Source organism: Echeneis naucrates, chromosome 2, assembly GCF_900963305.1.
Source record: "Echeneis naucrates chromosome 2, fEcheNa1.1, whole genome shotgun sequence".
Lineage (NCBI taxonomy): Eukaryota > Metazoa > Chordata > Actinopteri > Carangiformes > Echeneidae > Echeneis > Echeneis naucrates.
In genome coordinates, this window is record NC_042512.1 from 8,331,638 (window position 1) to 8,353,533 (window position 21,896).

General features: G+C 41.6%; 1 long non-coding RNA gene and 8 other non-coding genes across 9 annotated transcripts; 5 read left to right on the forward strand and 4 right to left on the reverse strand.

Annotated features, from left to right (window-relative positions):
- Positions 1-714: 714 nt before the first annotated feature.
- Positions 715-1,490, reverse strand: LOC115057231 (uncharacterized). Its single transcript, XR_003841918.1, has 3 exons — positions 1,410-1,490; positions 953-1,014; positions 715-740 (listed from the first exon to the last, which is right to left on the reverse strand). It is a non-coding gene; the product is annotated as an uncharacterized LOC115057231 (long non-coding RNA).
- A 10,786-nt stretch (positions 1,491-12,276) lies between these two features.
- Positions 12,277-12,466, forward strand: LOC115057990 (U2 spliceosomal RNA). The gene has a single exon (XR_003842001.1). It is a non-coding gene; the product is annotated as a U2 spliceosomal RNA (small nuclear RNA).
- An 836-nt stretch (positions 12,467-13,302) lies between these two features.
- trnad-guc (transfer RNA aspartic acid (anticodon GUC)) lies at positions 13,303-13,374 on the forward strand. The gene has a single exon. It is a non-coding gene; the product is annotated as a tRNA-Asp (tRNA).
- Positions 13,375-15,920: 2,546 nt separating this feature from the next.
- On the forward strand, positions 15,921-15,992 carry trnac-gca (transfer RNA cysteine (anticodon GCA)). Its single transcript has one exon. It is a non-coding gene; the product is annotated as a tRNA-Cys (tRNA).
- An 801-nt stretch (positions 15,993-16,793) lies between these two features.
- On the reverse strand, positions 16,794-16,867 carry trnat-ugu (transfer RNA threonine (anticodon UGU)). The gene has a single exon. It is a non-coding gene; the product is annotated as a tRNA-Thr (tRNA).
- An 847-nt stretch (positions 16,868-17,714) lies between these two features.
- On the reverse strand, positions 17,715-17,786 carry trnaa-ugc (transfer RNA alanine (anticodon UGC)). Its single transcript has one exon. It is a non-coding gene; the product is annotated as a tRNA-Ala (tRNA).
- Positions 17,787-18,307: 521 nt separating this feature from the next.
- Positions 18,308-18,379, reverse strand: trnap-agg (transfer RNA proline (anticodon AGG)). The gene has a single exon. It is a non-coding gene; the product is annotated as a tRNA-Pro (tRNA).
- A 2,599-nt stretch (positions 18,380-20,978) lies between these two features.
- trnam-cau (transfer RNA methionine (anticodon CAU)) lies at positions 20,979-21,051 on the forward strand. The gene has a single exon. It is a non-coding gene; the product is annotated as a tRNA-Met (tRNA).
- Positions 21,052-21,408: 357 nt separating this feature from the next.
- LOC115058157 (U2 spliceosomal RNA) lies at positions 21,409-21,601 on the forward strand. The gene has a single exon (XR_003842033.1). It is a non-coding gene; the product is annotated as a U2 spliceosomal RNA (small nuclear RNA).
- The last annotated feature ends 295 nt before the right edge of the window (positions 21,602-21,896 follow it).

Here is a 21,896-nt window from a genome sequence, read left to right on the forward strand (position 1 = left end):
TTTATTAGGACATTAGATTCAGCGGTGGATTAAAGATCTACCACAGTGGACTGACCTCAGAGTCTCCAGTCTACAGTCTGGACTCTCCACAAGATCACGCAGCTCCTTCACATCTGGATCCTGCAGGAGGTTTCCTCTCAGGTCCAGTTCTCTGAGATGGGAGGGGTTGGACTTCAGAGCTGAGGCCAGAGAAGAACAGCTGATCTTTGACAACCAACAGCATCTCAACCTGGAAAAAGAACAAATAATCAGTCAGAAATGTCCTGATCCAGAACTTCTCGACCTTTTCAAGTTCTCAAATGCTGCTGGCTCCACATCAGACCTTGTTCCAATACAAAGACATTGAGATTGGCTCTAGCAGCCCTGCGACCATGAACCAGGAAAGTGGTAGAAGATGGATGGATAGTTACTACTCATAATAATAAATGTTATATATTATTAACATAATATAACAACTGGGAACATGAAACAACTATCTTTAAAAAAAGTAAACAGATTCAAGTTAAATTTGAATAGGAATTCCGGGTTAAACATAAAAGTTTCAGCTCTACAAGTGAACTGACCTCAGAGTCTCCAGTCTGCAGTGAGGACTCTTCAGAAAACCACAAAGATCCTTCAGTCCTGAATCGTCCAGGTCATTATTGTGACTCAGGTCCAGTTCTCTGAGATGGGAGGGGTTGGACTTCAGAGCTGAGACCAGAGAAGAACAGCTGATCTCTGACAACCTGCAGCCGCCCAAACTGGGTAAAAAAAAAAAAAAAAGCGAAAAGAAAAAAGATGTGACTTTAGGAGACAAAGTTCCTGCTTCAAAGCATTCAATGCTTCATCTGTTCAGAGCTGAAGGTTTAGACTTTCTAAAGTTTCTAGACTTTCTAGAAGACTTTAGTTTAGAAAATAAAAGTCAAACAGCTGAACCAACAGGAAGCAGCTTCATCATACAGCTATTGGTGACCTCAGTTTCGGCTCTTCATGGTGATTTGATGCTCTAGCTCTGGAACAGGTTTGTGATGCTGCCTGATCATAGAATTACAAAAAAGATATTTAATTCTGACACTTTGCATCACCAGTTTACCTTCCAGCTCACCTGGACCAGTGAGCTGCAATCTATATTTTATATCAGTGAATTATCTGAAATTTTCCAAAATAAAGTTTTGATATTAAAGATATTGTCAGAAAATTGTTCCAAAGTAAGCTCAAAATTAAGAACCTACTGTCTTATAAAGAACTCTGTTTTGACCTTTTGTCATTTATATATATAATTTTTTGCCCTCCTTGTTCACAGGGTTCTTCTGTACTGGGGTGACTCCTCCTTCCTGTTCCCAACTCTGGATCATGATGGGCTTTTGAACTGTATGTTCAACCAACAGGTTCATTCATTCACAGAGCATCATATCAGCAGTCCACTCAACCTCTGCTGTGTTTCATCCATCCGTCTTTTACTGCTTATCTGATTCCAGGTCGCGGGGAGTTGGAGCCAATCTTAGCCAACGTTCTGGGCGAGGTACACCCTCGACAGGTCGCCAGTCCAACAGACAGAGACAAACAACCGCTCACATTTGCATTCGGACTTTCGGACAATTTATAGTCATCAATTAACCCAGACAAAGTATGTCTTTGGACAGAGGAAACCGGAGTACCTGGACAAAACCCACAAAGACACAGGGAGAACATGCAAACTCTGCACTTAAAGGCCCAAGGCCAAGAACCAAACCGACAACCTTATGATTTTGGGGCAACAGCGCTAACAAGTACGTGGCCGTGCTGCCCAGCTGGTATCTTTGATTCCCTTAAAATTTTTGCAAAGCCAAATGAGAACTACGTCATCACAACTGTGACAGATGACAAAAGCAGCAAAAAAGTTGTGTCCACCTCCCTAAAAGATGATCTACAGTGAACACAGTAGTCATCGCTGGAGGATGTGTGTGTTTGATTAGTTTCACGTGTATTCTCGAGGTGGTGAATCAAATCGTTGATTCATTATGGCGCATGAAGCTTTTTGATGACAATCTCCCAAATCTACAAACCTCTTCTGTTCATTTGATCTCAGTTAATGACAATATTAAATAATATTAGAAAACTAAATAGAAAGGCTTGACATTAACATGAATTCTGACCTGAGAGTTTCCAGCTCACAGTGTGGACTCTTCAGTCCAGCAGACAGCAGCTCCACTCCTGAATCCTGCAGGTTGTTGTTACTCAGGTCCAGATCTCTCAGACTAGAGGACTGGGAGCTGAGGACTGAGGACAGAGCTTCACAGCTTCTGTCTGAGAGGTTACAGCTGCTCAGTCTGAGGGGGAAATCAGAAAAAAAATATAAGGAGATTAAAGAAATGTCTTTTGAGTCTCAACTAAAGAAAAAGATCCAGTTGATCTGGATGGATTTATTTGCACATACAGAGCTTTGTTGGAGGCTTTGACCACTGGCAGCAGCCTCAGAAGAGCCTCCTCTGAAGCAGAGTATTTCTTCAGGTCAAACACGTCCAGATCTTTTTCTGATGACAGTAAGATGAAGACCAGAGCTGACCATTGAGCAGGAGACAGTTTATCTGTGGAGAGACGTCCTGATCTCAGGGAATGTTGGATCTCCTCCACCAGAGAACCATCATTCAGTTCATTCAGACAGTGAAACAGGTTGATACTTTTCTCTGGAGACACATTCTCACTGATCTTTGTCTTGATGTACTGGACTGTTTTCTGATTGGTCTCTGAGCTACTTCCTGTCTGTGTCACCAGGCCTCGAAGGAGAGTTTGGTTGGTCTGCAGAGAAAGACCCAGAAGGAACCGGAGGAACAAGTCCAGGTGTCCATGTGGACTCTGTAAGGCCCCATCCACAGCACTCTGGTAGAGAATTAAAGATTCAGGTTTGTTTCTGAACAGTTTTGACCACAGGGAGGTTGTTTGTTCTTCTGCCATCAGACTGACTCCAGAGTTGATGAAGGTCAGATGGACATGAAGAGCAGCCAGAAACTCCTGAACACTCAGATGGACGAAGCAGAAGACCTTGTCCTGGTACAGCCCTGTCTCCTCTTTGAAGATCTGTGTCAACACTCCTGAGTAAACTGATGCTGCTCTGATATCGATGCCACACTCTGTCAGGTCTGATTCATAGAAGATCAGGTTTCCTTTCTGCAGCTGCTCAAAAGCCACTTTTCCCAGAGACTTAATCATCTTCCTGGTCTCTGGACTCCAGTGTGGATCTGACTCAGCTCCTCCATCGTACTTGACCTTCTTCACTTTGGACTGAACCACCAGGAAGTGGATGTACATCTCAGTCAGGGTCTTGGGCAGCTCTCCTCCCTCTCTGGTCTTCAACACCTCCTCCAGAACTGTAGCAGTGATCCAGCAGAAGACTGGGATGTGGCACATGATGTGGAGGCTTCGTGAGGTCTTGATGTGGGAGATGATCCTGCTGGCCTGCTCCTCATGTCTGAACCTCTTCCTGAAGTACTCCTCCTTCTGGAGGTCATTGAACCCTCTGACCTCTGTCACCATGTCAACACACTGAGGAGGGATCTGATTGGCTGCTGCAGGTCGTGTGGTTATCCAGAGGCGAGCAGAGGGAAGCAGTTTCCCCCTGATGAGGTTTGTCAGCAGCACGTCCACTGAGGTGGACTCTGTAGGATCAGTCAGGACCTCAGTGTTGTGGAAGTCCAGAGGAAGTCGACACTCATCCAGACCGTCAAAGATGAACACAACCTGGAACTGATCAAAGCTGCAGATTCCTGCTTCTTTGGTTTCAGTGAAGAAGAGATGAACAAGTTCCACCAAGCTGAACTTCTTCTCTTTCAGCACATTCAGCTCTCTGAAGGTGAAGGGGAATGTGAACTCTATGTCCTGGTTGGCTTTGTCTTCAGCCCAGTCCAGAGTGAACTTCTGTGTTAAGACGGTTTTCCCAATGCCAGCCACTCCCTTTGTCATCACTGTTCTGATTGGTTGGTCTCTTCCAGGTGGGGGTTTAAAGATGTCTTCTTGTCTGATGCTTGTTTCTGCTCTGTCCTGTTTCCTGGATGCTGTTTCAATCTGTCTGACCTCATGTTCCTCATTGACCTCTCCAGTCCCTCCCTCTGTGATGTAGAGCTCTGTGTAGATCTGATTCAGAAGGGTTGGGTTTCCTGCTTTAGAGATCCCCTCAAACACACACTGGAACTTCTTCTTCAGGCCAGATTTCAGTTTACGTTGACAAACTTGAGCATGACTTTCTGAATAAACAAAGAACAAATAAGATTAAAAAACTACAAGGTTGATGTTTACCTCTCCTAAGGAATAAGAATATGATCATATTTCTCTCCGTCTCCTCAGACTTTAGTAAATGTCTAATTGATCCATCATGTTAAATCCTCTTACTGCTCTGCAGACAGTCAGCCAGCTCCTCCTGCTTCATCCTCCTCAGGAAGTTCACTGTGATCTTCAGAAATGCCTCTCTGCTCCTCCTCTGCTCTTCATCCACCTCATCATCCTCATTCTTGATGAATTGTGGGTAATCTGGACTCAGACTCTTTTTGATTTTCTTCAGCTCGTTCTTCACAAAACAGACGATGATCTCCTCCAGCAGCTGGAACACAATAACATCCTGTGTAAAGTTCACTCTCAGTATAAACTGATGGATCAAAGCATCAGATCATCAGTCAGCAGAGTTCAACTTTAGCTGCTGCTGTATCATCTGCTGCCACGTCTCTTTCCAGAGCTACACAGAAAGATTCAGACCTGCTGACTTCACTAAACTAACTTCACTGGTGTAACTTACTAAGTTTGACTTTAGATTCTGACAACACAGAGATCCTGATCATCACATGAAGACCAAACTGATACAGCCCTTCAACACATCAACTTAGGAAGTGAAAATTCAGGGTATTAACTGTGACTGTGGCTGAAGATGGATCAGACCACCTGAACTAGTTCACTGATGAATTATTCCATCTTTAAACCCTGTAGAGACAGAGTCCATGGAGGTCCAGGACTGAATCTGATTAACTTTGGTCTTTGTTATTAAGTCACAGCTGAAATTATCTGGAAAATAACAAAAACATTTCTTTAGGATTCACTGTAGATAAACAGGAAGGAGCAGAAATGTTTTGTAAAAGTCTCCAACAGACCATATTCATACAGAACATATCTGTTGAGGCTGATGGATTATTGCTCTGTGGTGAACTACAACTCCCAGTCCTCTCCCACTCTCTCCCACCCCAAACCTGTTCAATCCCAATTCAACTCCTGTCTGTCACAGAGTAAAGCTCTACTGGTCTAAAGAGTGCAGCTTCAAACTCAAGTCTTTGTTGGTGTCTGTTGTTGTCACTGGATGAACATTTACACACCATAAATATGGAGTCCAGGTCTGTGTGATGATGTTTGTCAGACTGAACTCTGAGGAGAAAAGACACAAACACACAGTTTGTTCCAGGAGTTTTCTATGAACACCAGAAACTGATAGACAAGCTTTGATACCTTTAATGAGTCAAACAACAACAAATGATCAGCTTTTACCTTTTTTCTTTGATAAAGTCATCCATAGACCGATCACTCTTCATGGACACACAGCTGGACCCAGCAGATTGTTGTCCTCCCTTAAAGTTAATAATACGACCCATAGACCGATCACTCTTCATGGACACACAGCTCAGTTTAGGAGAATCTGGTCCTGACTCCTGGTCTCTAGTAGAAACAGAGCTGACAGTAAATGAACTAACAACCAAGAAAGTGGGCAGAAAATTATCACTTTAAAATAAATCAGCCAAGTCCAGCTTTCATTTGTTTAGCCACAATTCATCCAGCTTCTTTTATTGTGCAATATTTTTGTTCATTTTATTGACAGTTACATATCACTTTGTCTGTTTGGATGTTATTCCATTTGACTCACATGAAGAATGTAGCATGAAGTATTATTGAAATGTGCAAATCAAATAAAAAATATATCTCTACATGCAGGCAGCACAGCCGCATTGTGGTTAGTGGTGTTGCTCCACAACAGCCATGTCCGTATGTCTGAGTGTGAGAGTGGCAGATTGTTTGTTTGTCTGTCTGTCTCTGTGTGTTGGCCCTGTGATGCACTGGTGAATATGAATGAACGAATCTCCACATCCTGGTTGTGCTCCCAATGGAGACAAGGACAAAAAAAAAAAAAAAACTGAAGCAGTAAAAAACCTAAGTGACAGTGAGAGTGAATAATGATGGAGCAGTGATCTGAGTGCTGAGCTCTGACAGATGGACAGTTAGAGATCCTCATCTCACCTCTGAGCTTTGGTCTGACTCTCATGTTCATGAGGGGCTCCCTCCTCTCTGTCCTCACACTGATTCATAGCTGAGCCTCCACCTTCACACAAACACAACAAAAAGATTAATTACAACAGGATTGACATCACAGGACACATCATCATTACTGTCACTAATATGTAATTAACTTCTGCCTCCCAACTCCCAACAACAAACTGTTTTACTTTTCTCTCTCTCTGTGTTGCTTTCAGTCAGATTCTGTTATAAACAGAGAACATTCCTGATTCATGTTAATACCAATCTTCAATGTTATACATTGGCATTAACACTAAATTTCAAACAAACTCAGATCACCATTTACTTTTAGCAGTGCAAGTTGAAGAATTATATAACCTTGACATAGTTGTGATCACCATAGGTTGGGACATTTGAAGGTCTAGAATTTTAAAGTAATAAATTTTTGAGGGCCAAAATCATTCCTTCAGAAGCCAAGTTAAAAAAACAAAAAGAAACAAAATGTTACAACTTAACCAGTCTGACCTGTCAGGAATTGCCAGACCAGAGGAGGTGGTTCTCTCATCTGATGTTCAGGATGCATCTCAAACATTTTTTTCTTTGACACATTATTTAAACAGAGTGCCTCCACAACATCACATAGAAATCAGTCTGATCTGTCAGTAATCTGAAAGTTTAGGAGAAATGTATCTCAGGTCTGATGGTGCTTCTTCTGTCTGTCAGTTAGATGGTGGTATCTGACTGTAGGATGTGTTGATGCAACTGTGATTTAATTCATGTCATCTCATTGAGCAATTCACTTGACAATTTAAAGATTTCTGTTTTGCCTCAAAGGATTCCAAACAATAAAAACAAGGAGTGCTTCATTTTCAATGGCTTCACTGTATCTAGAAATACTAAAAATGTACAATTAACAGTAAGAGTTCAATTCACTCAGCCAAGCTCATCCAAGATTTTAGACCAGTTTTGACATGTTCTGTCATGGCGCAACACTGCACGCCAGGTCAAGGAAATCAACTTAAGCCTTATCAAGAAAGTTAAATGGATGAAAATTTCTGCTTCACTTTAGATTAATTTGTGGTGACCATTTAAACACCTTTTAAGAAATAAAATCTGGTTTAACTCTGGTGATTTAAAATCTTGAGTTTACCAAGTCTAAGAATCTTACTTTACATCAGAGCAAGAACAAAGTGAAGAAACTATTCACTACAAATTCCAGATAAAATACTGATAGATTAGGTCTGTAAATAGGAAGAAAGGAAGAAAGGTAAATAAACAGCTCAGTGTGATCACAGTGATCCTGTTCACACATTTACAGATTCTCACCTGCTGAACTCACTTCAGGGAGACTTTCTGACACTTTCCAGCTTCATGTGAAGAGAAGAAGCTGCTTGTTCTCCCTCATCAGTCCTGGTGTCTGTTTGAGGTGAGGAAAAGTCACATCCTCATAACTTCAGAGTTCAATTTTAAAAAACTTTAGTGACATGAAAACCGTTCTAACCTGTGTTAGAAACTAAATCAGTGCCAGAGGACTCTTTGGGATGGTGCTGTGATTCTGCAACAACACCTCTAATCTCCTGACCCTCAACTCAGCAGAAGAAGATGTAAATGTGCTGCAACAATGTCAGTTTCTAAGTCTTGATGAAATTTTAAAATATCAGTAAGCAGTAAACAAATTATTCAGATCCAACAACAACTATGTCATTCTGAGTTTAACCAACAGATGGAGCCATGAGAAATCTGGACTTCTGTATTATTTCAATATTCAATTCTAATTTCTACTATTCATATACCTTAGTAATTGCCAGAGAGGACAATATCATGTAATAAAGAGGAAAATGATGTAAAAACAAGACAAAACATAAATGTCCAGGGGCAAGTGTTTCTTATTTTTTTGTATTTTGCTGTTTGCTTCAACCTTGAACTGACATCTCTTTTCTAATCATCACCTTCTTCTCTACTGTCTTCAGTTTAAACTGTCCACTTCCATGTTTTTTGGTTTTGTTATTAAAAAGCAACAGAACTGAGACAATGTTTTCAGGAGTCACAGACCTTGAATATTACATGTTTTCAATCAGTGTTCTTATGGACTATGGTGATAAACAATAAAAAATATTTTCCTAAGAAATTATTGTTGGCTCATCTTTGATCTGGAATAATGTGGAAAGATTTGACATGAATGTTACTGAACCAGTTTTCTTCCTCATCATAGGAAACAAACAGGATGTGATGAAGTTCTACTATCTGTCCACTACATGGTGATTACCAACACACCCTCAACGACCTGGTTTGCATTTAGCTTTGTATTTTTCTTTGGGAAAAATATCATTATTGAATAAGTATGCAAAGAAGAATATGCTCAATTTTACTGAAGAGGAAACAGTGATTGATCATACTGACAAAAGAAAATTATTATCATTTGAAAGCCCACGTTCTGATCCTTGCAACTAAATGAAACAAGATGAATGGCAGAAAGTAACTTTAGAAGAGAACACTGTTAATCCTCAGCGACAGATTGTCACGGAAATGAAAAAGAAGCAGTCTGATTTAGAGCTGTGGCCAAGAAATACATTACTGGTCACAATATTAGTGTGCGATGCTGCTGGAGGAGGAGAGGGGACCCTGCTGCTCTCTACACTTGATGATCTATCCCAATCACAAAGAATAATAATCTGACTGATGTAGATCATGCATGTTTCTGTTTATTTGTATAAAGATCCTTATCAGAATTATTAAAGTGTATCGTGACATTTTCTCAGGATTGAATTATATTCATTCTTAATATAAAAAAAAAGAATTGCTCACACTTCACTATCTTCAGCTTTTCTTTTGGTGAATTGTCAGATGACATTCTGCTGGTTTAACTGATATCATGCTGATGTTTTCAGCAATAATTTTATGAGTTCATGTCTTTAACACAAAAACTTTAAGAGATCTTGTTAATAAGTAACCACATCATCCACAACCAACCCTCTTTATCTGGAATCTGAACAGGGAGCTGTGAGGAGTTTGATGGTTCATCATCACGATTAAAGCATTCACTGACTGCAACATTTAAATTAATATAACAGTTTATTTTAACAGTGAACATTAAACAGAACTGAGCAGTTTGTGTTCTTTTATCACTTTGTCTATCTCCCTGTCTTTTTGCCATGTTCTTCAACTCTGAGCCCATCTGAGTTAGTAACTCTTCTTTATAAATCTGAGAAGGTCGCTGGTTGAAAATGATCATCATGGCCCCAGATATGAGCATCAAACTGTCAGTTTTCAAATCAAATTTGTAAATGCCGATTCCTAAATAATAAATAATCATTTATTTTTAAGAGTCAGCAGGAGTGAAGTTCAGTATTTCATACGTCACTGTAGCTAAATCTTTTAATATTTCCATTTTGTTGACTTTATAATCTGTTTTCAAATTGGTTCAACATTCACTGACACAAACAGGATGAAGGCTGTTGGTTACGTTACCTGATGGTCGAACTGATCTTCATGCAGCTGATGAGTGAAGGTGAACTTTAACTGCAGCTTCCATGAAAAAAATAAAGACAATATCTACATGTATATCTGACAGCAGGTTTTCTAAAGTTGTTGATCCAAATACAGTCTGAGCTCTCTGTGTAAAACTGAATATGACTTACAGGAAAATCTGATACCAGAGCAGCGCTGAACTTTGGAATGAATTGAAGTCAATCATTAACAGACAGTAATAATCCACATCAGGTAGATCACAAAGCTCCAATGACCTTTGATTTATATAATGTGTTGTACAATATGGGACAAATAAATGAGCCTTTATCTTTTAATACTAGTAGAAAACATTATTACACATGCTCAGATTCACAGTTATGTTTGTCTACAATGATCTGATTAGAAAAGGCATAATGTCATAATATATAACATTTATGAAGATGGTATAGTTTAAAGAGTGTTTGTCTACAGTGTGTAAGGGGACAGTTTGTTTTTCTACAGTGTATATCTAGAGTTCTCTGGTGAGACACATAACATCTTCAGCATCAGCATATCAGCAGATCACCCTGGGACTAGACCACCACAGATCAGGGTGTCTCTTCAAAAGATGCTGCCTCCTTCAAAGAGCTAAGAGACACTGAGGAACCAGAGGCCTGTATCACAAAGATGGATTAACATGCCTGGGATCTGTTTTAGTGATCCAGATTCACTTACCCAGACATCCACAATCCTGATAGGTGGTCTCACAAAGCTGTTATCAACTTGCAAATTGAACCCTGGTTTTCCATTTAGATTGTTGCACGTTCACATACAAGGGGCTGGGTTTGCTGCATCTGACCAACCAACCCCATGGAAAAGACACAAAACTGCATTTCACAACTATAAAAGTAAGGAAATATAAAGACTATAAATCAATAATTAGAGTAAAAAGCAACACAGTTGCAGCTGCCAGAAGCCACAAAGAGTTCTGGAGTATAAATGACAGACTCTGTCAATGAGTAAATTACTGAGATTATAATATTAACTCTCCACCACATTCAATATAAACACACATTATACAGCCCTGACCACTGTTGTATCCAGACAGTGCTGACTGCTGCTTTTCATGGAGAGCAGCACTGAGTCTCTAACATTTGGATGTTGCTAAGAAAAGAAGTTATTTAGCATTGTCTGAAAAAACACCCTGAATATGTTTTGAACTACAAAAGAACTGTCCTCTGTCTATTCTTCATTTCTTGTTTGTCACAATTCCAACCCTCCTCCTTTATCAGGGCTAAAGAGAGACAGAAGCATCTCCACGTCCTCCCCCTGAACACAGGAGCCAGCCATCCATAACCAGATGTGGACAAACCTCCTCCCCACGTAGCTAACTAAGTTACTGTTTCCATGCTAACGTGGATAAGTTACCTGATTAAGATACGTTAGCATGCTAGCTAAATTAGCTATGTTAGCATAACGACGTACCGACCTTAAACAAGGAGGACTCTGCTAATCATGTCTATTAAATGTTGTTTAAGAACAGTTTCACGTGAAAACAGAGAAAAGAAAACTTTAAAGAAATTCAGCGTTAAAGTTCTCATCAGAGTTCTTACCTGAACTCCGGTGAATATTTGCTACAGGTGCTGCAGGAAGACGGAAGTCTTTAGCTTGCAGCAAAACTTCCTGAACTTGTTTTCAGCACTGCTCCTTTTTTCAGTTCAGTTCGAAGTTTTATTTCATTTTCCATTTTCCTGCAAAAGGTCGAGCTGTAGCCACGTTAATGACAACAATGACAACTGAGGGGACACATGAGAGGAAGTCACCAAAATGGATGGCGACACCTGCTGGTGAAATTCATGATGTTGAAGAGTTTGAATTCACTGATAAATAATAAATAATCTAATAATGTGAAAATGAAAAGTCTGATGCTTTAAGTATTTCCATAAGCATTTTCTGACTTCTAACTCTTCTCTAGAAACAGACAGGTAGAAACTAAATTCCTGCTGTTTTATTGTTCTGTAAGAGCTGAGAGAATACATGTCTGTAAGTGTTGTTGTACATGTCTGTATTACTGCCATGTTGGAGTTGGAATAAATTCACTGACGCTTTAAAATGATCGCGGTACTGATGCTAATCCCGTTAGCCGGTCTATGGCGTTTTCCATTGTATGTTAGCATTAAATGGACATAACAGACTTTTTGTTAAGATATAATGATGGCAGTAATACTGGTTAAAATGAATTTGAATGCTATTTTAAATATGTGTGTTTTCAGTCATTTGTGGTTTTAAGTTACTCTTTCATTTTATTATTCTCTTTCGGTCGAAAAAAGCCGAGTCCAGTCGAGGAGAGCCGAATCTTCAGAGAATCCGACATTGACATAGATATGAAGTTTTACAGGTGACCAAGAAGAGACGTTTTCTTTGCTCTGCAACGTAACTTTGTGAAAATAACATGTCTGTGGTTGTTTTCTGATCCCTCCTTCGTTTCTTCATGTCTTCTGTTTGTGTCTCTCTCTCGGAGTGATGTTGTTACTGAAGCCGACTCTGACCCCTCACTGAGCGGGTCGGTGCGGAGAAACACTCCGTTACCTCCGACAGCTGAGCGGTATCGCTTCTCGGCCTTTGGCTAAGATCAAGTGTAGTATCTGTTCTTATCAGTTTAATATCTGATACGTCCCCTACCCGGGGACCATATATTAAATAGATTTTTGGAACAGGGAGATGGAATAGGGGCTTGCTCCGTCCACTCCACGCATCGACCTGGTATTGCAGTATCTCCAGGAACGGTGCACTCCCTCTGTGTGTTCAATACAAGTCCTGTTCAGCTCAACATCACCTTAAACACATGATGTTGTCTTCATGTGTGTAACGCTGAGTGTACAGAGTGTTCATGTTCAGTTTATGGTTTTACAATCAGTGATGCATTCATGTAGAAACATCAGTTTAATGTTGCTGATTTCATCAGGTTATATTCTGCTGACCAGACTGAATTAATAAAGATTTGTTTCAACACGTCATCTTTCAAATGTTGGTTGTATTTTGCATTTGTCAGCTGAATCCACAGAGTGACTGAAATGATGAAGTAAATCCAGGAAAGGAAAAACATTTGGCTCTGAATCTCAATGTAGATTTGAACAAAGAGCTCCAGCTGAAGAAAACAATGCTGTCTGTTTCCAGATGATGAAGAACTCAGTTCTCAGTTGATGCTCAGTTATCTCCATCTAGTGGACAGATGGTAGAAGTTGATTCCTGAAAAGAGGAAGTGACTTTTCCTCAGATCAAACTGTTGAAGGAGAACGAGCAGCTTCTTCCTCACTGACTCACTCAACTTCTGTCTCCTGGGTTTGGATTTGAGCCTCTTTCTCAGGAGCACACACAGAAAAAATAAGATTTTCTATTCCAACAATATACGTGATGTCCCCGTGTATGAATCAATGTTTCACTGATGCACAAATCCACAACGAGACTGTGTGACGTCACTGGAGATCAAAGGCATTTCCTGCCTTTCATTGATCTCCCACGCGACACAGATTCACACGTCACTCTCTCACGTTCGCTCCAAATGAATGAGTGCAGTCTCTGTAGTGTAGTGGTTGTCATGTTTACATCACACACTAAAAGTCTCTTCGCAGCTCCTCGTTAGTATAGTGGACAGTATCTCCGCCTGTCACGCGGAAGACCGGGGTTCGATTCCCCGACGGAGAGAGCACGTGCGTTTTTCCATAATATGTTATTAACCAGAGTGATAGAAGTAAACAAAATGGCCACACACCCACAGGACTCCGTTGTAGCTCACGAACCACGTGACCACCCCGCGGTGAGAACAGGGAGTGTCGGGACTCTTCTCTCTCTGTCTGTCTGTATCATGTCAGAAACTCTGAAACACTCTGAACTTCTTTAAAACACGGTGGATTTACTGATATGAAAGTGTCCATGATGGATTATTATAGAAAGATATCAACTTTAATTCAAATACATTGTTGAATATAAACACAGAAGTTAAAATAATCATCTGCAGCTTTTTTCTAATGTTAAAATGAATGAAGTCAGATTTTGTTGATGTCTGGTCCTCTGCTCCAGGTGGAGAGTCCTTCAGTTTGTGGAGGATTTCAGTGTGAATAAAGGATGAGGTGGTGTGTACAGTGGCAGCATAAAGACCGGGTCCCGCTGTCTTACTCAGGCTGAACTACAGCGTCTATTCACGGGGGCTTTGACCTGCTCCGTGTCCGACCTGGGCCGGTGCACCCCTCCTTAGACGACCTGGTGATCCCGGGCTCCCCCCGGAGCACCATATCGATACCGAACTTAGTGCGGACACCCGATCGACATAGTCCGCTGCAGCCCAGAGCTCCTGAGCTCAAACGCTCCTCCAGCCTCAGCCTCCCGGTAACTTGGATTACAGGCGAGGGACACACTTCCTTTACGACAGTGACGTCATCAAAATTTCCATAAATCTTTTCTGACTTCTAACTTCAAGGGTTTGAATTCACTGATAAATAATAAAGTCTAACCATGTGAAAATGAAAACTCTGATGCTTTTAGTATTCCCATAAACCTTTTCTGTCTTCTAACTTCCCCTGCACAGTGATTTATCATGAAGTCTTTATCAGTGTGCTTCTAATGTGCAACTAAACTAAACTAAAGCAGACAGCAACAGATGCATAGTATGACTTATGCATCTGTGTAGCGTTGGAGATCAATGAAAGACGGGAAATGCTTTTGATCTCCAGTAATGTCACATTGTCTCGTTGTGATTAATTGTTGATGTTGTTCTGTAAAAGTCCGAATCACATTCATTCTGCCAGCCTCTGATGAGGAAACAGAAAAGGAGATGCTAGCTTTGATCGCACAGTGTCACCTTGCAGTTAGCTGTGTATGAGGCAGCTGAGCTGCAGACCAGTCAGGGTGGAAGAAGGCAAGCTGGCAGAGGCAGTGTTTATCATTTAATATGTTATGCTGCGTTTCAATTCCTTGACGCTTTGAGCTGCAAGAACAAGAGAACAAGAGCAGTCGCACCACACCAGCATTCCAAAATAAAAGCCAATTTAGATTATTTTATTTGTATCTTTTGCTCAGAGCTAGCTGTTGCTAAAAAGCCATTAGCAGAGGATGGTTTTGATCCATCGACCTCTGGGTTATGGGCCCAGCACACTTCCACTGCACCACTCTGCTCACTATGTTCAAGTTGCAATGTCCTCTGGAGTTTTGTGTAATTTTTAACCACCACATCCACTTTCTGTCAAAGCGGCTGTGGTGGTTAAAAAGTACTGAGATTTCCACCTGCAGTGTATCAGTGCATCAGAGGTGGTACCTGAGTGAGGTTCAAGCTCAGGTTTCTTTGACCTAGATTTCCAATATTCTCCCTCCTCTTTCAACCACACCATGAAATATTGTGAGGTTGAATGCTGCACGCTGACTGCTTGTGTGTCCAAATGGCTTCAAAGACATCTTTTTGCCATTAACTCCTCCAAACCTTTGGACACAGCTTTGAGCTTTCTCACAGGTGACACAGGTGTGCTGTATTCAGGCTCCAGTTTCTTGGCGTGGGTTCAAATCCCACCACTGCCAGGTCATCTCTCTCTCTGCCATTATTTAATATAATAATATACATTATATTATAATATATATATATATATATATATATATATATATATATATATATATATATATATATATATATATATATATATATATATATATATATATATATGATATTCACTTTGGGTTTGTTTCGAGAACATGGGGGTGATGGCTGGGAAATTAGCTCAAATGGTAGAGCGCTCGCTTAGCATGTGACAGGTAGTGGGATCGATGCCCACATTCTCCACAAGACTTTAGCTCTTTGTTGGAACACAGCAACAAGTGAACTAAACACAGCAGGTCCCTGAGTGGACTTTGGAGGCTTTTGGTAAACAGGACATCCTGCATTCAAACCCCAGCAGTGCTTCACTCTCAGCTGTTACAGATTTTACTTGCAATCTCTGGACAAGACAAGAGAAACAGTAATTTAGTGGTTGTTGCGCAGACGGAAATTTGGTGATTGACCGCTTTGCACAGGACAAAAACTTTGGTAAGAGTCATGATGGTCAGCAACTGATATTGGCGAAATAACATCAGGGCTCATCCAGGATTTGAACCCAGGACCTCTCTCACCCAAAGAATTCAAACCCCAGCAGTGCTGTGGTTCATACTTTACAGTTTGTTTTCAGTCAGACCTGCTGATCTGCAGTGATGGCCTGTGTGCGTTTATGGGGGGTGTAGCTCAGTGGTAGAGCATTTGACTGCAGATCAAGAGGTCCCCAGTTCAAATCTGGGTGCCCCCTGCCAAACTGCATGTTTTCACATGCAAACACTTTGTCTGTGATGTTTCTCATTTCAGCCCACCTGGTGTTGGTATTATCTTTCACTGCCTTCCGTAACTTTTGTTCACAGGGAGACAGAAATGCCTGAATTACGCACCCTGGGTTCAACTCCCAAATGAGCCCTTGGTATTATGTCGCCATTATCAGTTCCTGACCATCATGACTCTTCCCAAAGTTTGTCTCCTATGAAAAGTGGTCAATCACCAAATTTCCATCTGCACAACACAGCAACAACCACTTTGTTTTGTCCAGAAACTGCAAGTAAAAGCTGTAATACAGGAAGTGATGAGCAGGAACTCCGCTGAGAGTGAAGCACGTCTGGGGCTTGGATGCAGAATGTCCTGTTTATAAGACACTTTAAGCAGCTCAGCATCAGTACTGCCAGTTTCTCTGCAGTTTCATCTGGAGAGTTGGACCTGGTAGACCTCCAAGCCTATCTGGGTCTGAAAAGAGACAACAAAACAAGCCTGAGATGCTGCAAATGTGATGCCTATGTTTGTCCGGCCCACTCTGACCTGAGTGTCAAATGCCACTCATGTGCATGAATTCACATACACACAAACACACACACACACACCGGCGCCACCCGGCAGCACGGTGTTTCCAGCATTTTGATGTTGGTTCATAAAGTACTTCGCAGTTTAAACATAACAGCTGAAAAAGAGGACATTTCACTTCTAAATCCCTTCTGATAGCCAGCAGGAGCTTCACATGGACTTTGCTCACACATGTTTTTTTAAACAATACTTAACATTAACAACTAGGTACTGCTGGGATTTGAACCCAGGATCTCCTGTTTACAAGACAGGCGCTTTGACCAGCTAAGCCACAGCACCACTCCCTAATCTGTAGGATGTGATGATGGAATTGTAATGTGCATGCTACAGTTGGGTTGGATGATAAAGGGGTGGAGTTTCTTTTTGTATTGTTTTAATGTCAGCTCTGCCTGGATACAACAGTGGTCAGGGCTGTATGATGTATGTTTATACTGAAACACTGACAGCTCTCCTCCATCACACTCTTTTACTTACTCTGGGTTCCAGCCCTCGTTGGTGCAGCAGGCAGCACGTCAGTCTCATAATCTGAAGGGTTAGGGTTACCGCCAGTAACGGGACTAATGTTCAATGTATGCTGAAGATACCTCATCCTAAGTATCCCACAAAGTCATGACTCCTGCCAAATCATGAAATTTTCTCCTCCAAACCTTTGGACACAGCTTTGAGCTTTCTCACAGGTGTCATTATTTCAGTGAAGATGTATGTATGGATGTATTCCCCCTGAATCCTGCGATTCACAGCTTCCACCAAACGGAGCCAAATAAGACACAAAACTAATTGTGATGTGTGAGTCTGAAGAGCTGCTGCCTTTGATACATCACCTGATGATGTCACCTGATGATGTCACAGTACTCACAGAATGAAACTCTTCCTTTGAAGCTGCTTTGAAGAATTTCCAAAATCACATGTGATTCAGATGTAAACACAAAGGCTGCATCCACTGTCAGCATTCAGAACGGCTGAGAAGATTATTGATCATTCATTGACTGATTATTAATGATCAGCTCAGAAGCAAACAGTGTATCTGAAGCACAGGACAGAGTTCTGCTCTCCAAAAATCCCTCAATTACCGCTCCACAGCAGCCTGTGACATGTCTCTCCTGACAATGTGCTTCATTATCAACAATGGAGATGCCGGGGATTGAACCCGGGGCCTCATACATGCAAAGCATGCGCTCTACCACTGAGCTACATCCCCTGCAGTTAGTTGTTTTCATGGGCCAAGTTTCACATGTTCCCAAGCATATTTGAGACTCTCCACAGCCTTAAAATATGACACAGCTGAGTGCTGTTGTTCGGACTCATCTAAAAGGATGAGAGCACTCACTGGTGATCAGTTACCATTTACCAGCTACCAGCAGTCATGGTCACATACTCTTCTCTCCTCCAAACCTTTGAGGTTTCCTGTCTCAATCTGATGTTCATTTGATTTAGGCTCCATGAGTGTGACTGAGTGTTTTTTTTTCCCATTTGTGTTTCCTTCCTCTACAATAGAGAGTGAGAACGTGTTGGAAAAACATGTGACATGCTTCTTATGTGAGGTGATGATCAGGGATCGCCTCTCTGTTCAGCTTCATTGGCTCGTACAGTCATTTCCCAGATGATCTGTCAGTGAGGATTCCACAAAATTACCATCGCTGTTGCCAAGATACTGCAACTAACCTCACACAGCTCCATAGTGCAACAGATCACAGCGCTAATGACTGCAAGTCAACAGATGGGCTCGTCCGGGATTTGAACCCGGGACCTCTCGCACCCTAAGCGAGAATCATACCCCTAGACCAACGAGCCATGTTGTGTTTGTTTGGCAATCATCATGTTGCATAGCACATTTATCATACAGGAAGACCGTAATGTTTAAGGTGGAGTCAGAGACATATTAGAACATAACACGAGTGCAGGGAGCTCAAGTCTGCTCCATTTAAGCTCAAATCTGTGAAATGCCATGCCAAATGACATGCCCAAACAAACTCCGCATGGCCAAATCCCCCTCCCCCTCCTGAAACATACACACAAACGGTAACTACACAGAAATAAACATCGGTTGTTGATATTGGCCGTTTTACTCATCGGACTGATGCTGATGTGTTACAGAATTGCCAGCATCAGCTGATACATTGTGCATACCGACATCAAACCTTTGAGAAAGTGACACACAACCATGAAGAGCACAAGTGTTCACCGACACAGACGTGGTTTCAGAGACAAACTGCAGAGAAACTGGCAGCACTGATGCTGAACACACATTTAGAACAAAAAACACACAAAAAAAGTCATCGTTAACAGCCTGTATGGAGTCTAAAGGAAAAGAGGAGAGAATATGTCACACGCTGTTATGACTCTTACCAAAGTTTGTCTTCCGTGAAAACCTGTCAGCCACCAAATTTCCTTCTGCTAAACACAGCACCAACCACTAAATTACTGTTCCTCTTATCCAGATACTGCAGGTAAAAGCTGTAATACAGGAAGTGATGGTTTGTTTCAGTGATGAGCAGGAACTCGGTTTGAAGTGATGTGTGAGTCTGAAGAGCTGCTGCCTTTGATACATCACCTGATGATGTCACCTGATGATGTCACAGTACTCACAGAATGAAACTCCTCTTTTGAAGCTGCTTTGAAGAATTTCCAAAATCAAATTTGATTCAGATGTAAACACAAAGGCTGCCTCACTGTCACCATTCAGAACAGCTGAGAAGATTATTGATCATTCATTGATTATTGATGATCAGCTCAGAACCAAACAGTGTATCTTTCATCCAAACCCTGACAGTTTCTCCACACAGGAGGTGTTTCAGGTGTCTGGTTCCTCCATTTAAACTCAAATCTGTGAAAAACTTGTGACATGGCCAAACCCTTCCCCCCCTCCTGAAACATACAAGTGTTCACCGACACAGACGTGGTTTCAGAGACAAACTGCAGAGAAACTCAGAAACTCTGAGTCTTTCTCTCAGTGAACTTTTGTGCTCCTCAGAATTGTGTCCCACTTCCTCAAAGGTTTGAAGTGAAGTGTGAGTCTGAAGAGGTGCTGCCTTTGATCCATCACCTGATGATGTCACAATACTAAAAAACTGAGCAGACTGCTGTGGACTTCAGTGAAACAGTGAAAGGATTTCAGCGGTGTTACATTTTCGGCGAAACATTTGCTCATCCTCTCCATGGGCCTGCATTAAGACCTCCGACTCCACTGGGTTGAAATAACTGGATCTTTTTTTTTCTCGGTTGTCGTGGTGACAGGACTCCATAGATGATGGCTTTTATAGAGGTTGTGCACGTGTGCAACTCAAGCTGAACATAATCAGAGTTGATTGAACCAACTAAGATCAGCTGTTCTGGAACCAGATACTCAGAGTAAGTCAACTCAGAGTTCAGGGAGAGACTCAAAGTTCGTTTGAACTCCTACGTGGAATACTTTATAGAAAATTCCAGCTTGCCACATCAGTAAACGAGTTTATTTTACTGAGGACAAAGAAAAAGGCAGACTCACTTGTAGGGCTGCTGGTAAAACAGGGACAGTCTGAGATTGCTTGGACATCCTGACTGCACAAAAGAGAGAAATTTCAGGATGCCTGCTTGCCTCCTGGCCCAGTTTGGTTCTTTCTTCTGTCGACACAGAACTCAAAGGTATCTGGCACAACCATGATTGTCTTTGGAGCTTCATTAACAGTGTGCACTCTATGGTGGAGGTCATGAGAAAAAGTGGGAGGAGTCTTTGACCTCATTCGAACCTTTGTGACATATAGATTTCTTTTTTTTTTTTTTGCTGCACTCTGGTGCAAAGTTTATTCCAGGAGTAATCCACAGACTGACAGAAGGTCAGCCAGCTGCTCCAGCTGAGGCATCACTCTGCAGGTTACTGTCTTATATGTCCTGCACGCTGACCGATTGCATCACAGGAGCCTGTGGAGTGAGTCTGCCAACACACATCACAGGATACATCCAGCAACAGGAAGGTTCTGGAGCTGACCTGCTCTGGGGATCTAGTTTCCTGGTGCTGGTCTAAACAGGTTCAAATCCCAGCAGTGCCTTGTTGTAAATGTTGGAGAAACAACATGGCTGATGTAAGTTTCCCCGTCTTGATTAGAAATTTCCGGAACTATTTGTGAAGGTGCTGCTGGCTAACAGGAGTATTATATTTTAGAGGTAAAGTATTCCCTTTTTCAGCTATTCCACTGTTATGTTTAAAATGCAAAGTACCTTTTTAACCAACATCAAAATACTGGAAACACCGTGCTGTGGCTCGCCCCGTCCGGGCGTGTGTGGTCGGGGGGAGCCGGCCTCGCCGCTGTGAGGCAGGACCCTTGCTGGTGGCTCTGTGCCACTGTGCTCTGTTTGTGTTGTCCGGTTTGTGCCCAATGGCCCTGGGGTCCTTTTGTTGGCCCCTCTGTTCCAGGCCTCGTTGGCGCAGTAGGCAGCGCGTCAGTCTCATAATCTGAAGGTCGTGAGTTCGAGTCTCACACGGGGCACAGCTTTAGTTAATAATGAGGAGTTAGTGGTTGGGTCTAGAAGCTCAGTTCTTTTAACACTCTCTGGTTAACATGTTTCAATTATATCTTTGGACCGTCTATGGACCATTTCACTGCTCCGCGTGGACAAATATGTGAAGTTTTACAGCTGACCAAGAAGAGACATTTTCTTTGCTCTACAACGTAACTTTGTGAAAATAACATGTCTGTGGTTGTTTTCTGATCCCTCCTTCGTTTCTTCATGTCTTCTGTTTGTGTCTCTCTCTCGGAGTGATGTTGTTACTGAAGCCGACTCTGACCCCTCACTGAGCGGGTCGGTGCGGAGAAACACTCCGTTACCTCCGACAGCTGAGCGGTATCGCTTCTCGGCCTTTTGGCTAAGATCAAGTGTAGTATCTGTTCTTATCAGTTTAATATCTGATACGTCCCCTACCCGGGGACCATATATTAAATAGATTTTTGGAACAGGGAGTAAAATCTAAAATCTGAAAACATTCATGGAATACATAGAAAACAGTATCACAGAGTCACAAATATTTTTAGAACTTTATAGCAAAGTATGTCACAATAAGTAGAAAATATGTTGAAAGACTGACGGCATAGGTCTCACTTTGAGCGATGATTTAGAAAATAATGCTCAAATTTAATTCATTTTCACAAAACTATAATGGATCACAGTTTAGTTCTTATAAAAGACTTTGATAAAGTGAGTAACTTACAGGTTTAATCCATTTTCAGTTTCAATTATTTTCATGTTACGCCATGTGGTGATTTTAGGCATAATACAACAAATTGTCACATAATTTCTGATACCAATGAGAAATCTAAAAACAACATGTTTCTAT